The sequence below is a fragment of the Bubalus bubalis genome, chromosome 23 (genome assembly GCF_019923935.1).
Source record: "Bubalus bubalis isolate 160015118507 breed Murrah chromosome 23, NDDB_SH_1, whole genome shotgun sequence".
In the NCBI taxonomy this organism is placed as follows: domain Eukaryota; kingdom Metazoa; phylum Chordata; class Mammalia; order Artiodactyla; family Bovidae; genus Bubalus; species Bubalus bubalis.
The window spans coordinates 39,142,802-39,144,766 of NC_059179.1; the positions used below are offsets into that span (position 1 = coordinate 39,142,802).

Here is a 1,965-nt window from a genome sequence, read left to right on the forward strand (position 1 = left end):
GTAGCCTGGTCCCTCCCCAGCTAGCAGACAAACCACAGCCTCTCCCAGGGACCCCTAACCCCTCAGCTCACTTCCAACTCCTGCCTGAACTACCTGCTCAAAAATAGAACCTCATGGATCCCTATTTCAAGACCTCTCCCTGGAAATCCAACACCTAGAAACGCTGACTTCCTGTATTTCGGTTCACAGCTCAGAGTTCAACTTTACAAATCCTGGCATTTGGCAACAAAGGCATAAATGTTACTATCCAAACAAAATCAAACACACAAGTCTAGCTCTTGGGAAAGAAAGTCTGTAGAACATTCCAGCAGCAATTGTGAATGGAAACCCACACAAAGTCAGAAACGCAGCATAAATTCCCAACCTCGGTGCTCAGCAGTGTCTGTGATACACATCACCACATTGCTGTGCAAAACGGGAACCAGCTCGTCTCTGAAAAAAAAAAAAAAAAAGAACGTTTGTCCCATCGATGTTCAACACAGAGCCTTTCCTCTCACGCAGCCCATCACCCCAGAAGGTTCCAGAACACCTATTGTTCACAGTGAAATCTGTGCCTCATGGAAAATAACTTACATTTGAACAGTTAACGTTGCAATCGTTAAACTAGCCATCCCCTAAAGTTAAAATAACTCACCTGTCCTCACAAAGCCATACAATAAATTCCCATTACGGCAGTGGTGAAGACCTCTGACGGAAGATGATAAATGGGACACATTCACCCGTGATTCCTCCCCGCACCTCGTTAAGACTGAAGTAAAGGGCAACTTTAAAGGAATAAGCACACAAGAAAAAAGAAGAATGAGAAAGCATGAAAAACAGCGGGAACAAGATTTTGGAAGATGGGAAGCAAATGGATAAGCTCTGAGAGAGCAAAACCCAGAGAGCCACGTAGAGCCCCGGGGCTCAGCCTGGTTTCCACAGAAGAACCCCACCCAGGCAGGCACAGCGCCCCAGCAGTGGGGGTGGAGGTGGGGTTGACAAGATGATGGTTAGCTGAACCTTACGAGCAGGCAGACCCTGATCACCTCTCCCTCTCCTCACAGTTGACAAACGCCCCTTCTGCCCTGGGGGAAGACTGACAGCAGATGCTCTAGAAAAAGAAAAACAGGACCTCGACCCTGAGGGACACCAAGGACCTCTGCAGAGGGAAGACCCAAAACAGGAAATTAAATCCAAGTTTACCTGTCAGATATCGAGACCCCCTCTCCCCCACCGTCTTCAGGATGCTGGCAAGAAAAAAAAAAAAGAGAGAATGGAAAATTCTTCATGAGGGAGTCTGACCAACTCAAGAGAAAAAGAGCTCCAGGTGCAGACGCGGTTGTTTTGTGTCCTCGAAGGAGGCATGACAGGTAAAAATGTTTTCCCTGCTTCTCTTTCAGGGGTACTTAATTTAGAATTAACTTCTGTCAGAGAAAACACGATTTCCTGCACCTCCTCTCTATTATCTCCCACCATCTCTGTTGTAGAGGAGGGCACCGTATTCAGGGTTTGATGTGAATGATTGCAAGTTGATGGAATCTACTTACATGTCAGCTATGACTGTTTCTCAAGACAGCTGAACTAAATCACCCTACAGCAGGGTCCTCCAGAACCTACAATTAGAAGTACCTGGCTGCTGCTGCTGCTGCTGCTAAGACACGTCAGTTGTGTCCAACTCTGTGCGACCCCATAGATGGCAGCCCACCAGGCTCCCCCGTCCCTGGGATTCTCCAGGCAAGAACACTGGAGTGGGTTGCCATTTCCTTCTCCAATGCATGAAAGTGAAAAGTCAAAGTGAGGTCGCTCAGTCGTGTCTGACTCTTCGCGACCCCATGGCCTGTAGCCCACCAGGCTCCTCTGTCCATGGGATTTTCCAGGCAAGAGTACTGGAGTGGGGTGCCATTGCCTTCTCCGAGAAGTACCTGGGGAGCCTTAAAAAGACACCAGTCCCAGAGCCCCACCCTCCCGTGATTTAATTAGTTAGGG

At 48.3% G+C, this 1,965-nt stretch overlaps 1 long non-coding RNA gene across 1 annotated transcript; it reads right to left on the reverse strand.

Annotated features, from left to right (window-relative positions):
- Positions 1-276: 276 nt before the first annotated feature.
- On the reverse strand, positions 277-1,671 carry LOC123331416. The gene is made up of 2 exons (XR_006548046.2): positions 1,183-1,671; positions 277-432 (listed from the first exon to the last, which is right to left on the reverse strand). It is a non-coding gene; the product is annotated as an uncharacterized LOC123331416 (long non-coding RNA).
- Positions 1,672-1,965: the final 294 nt, after the last annotated feature.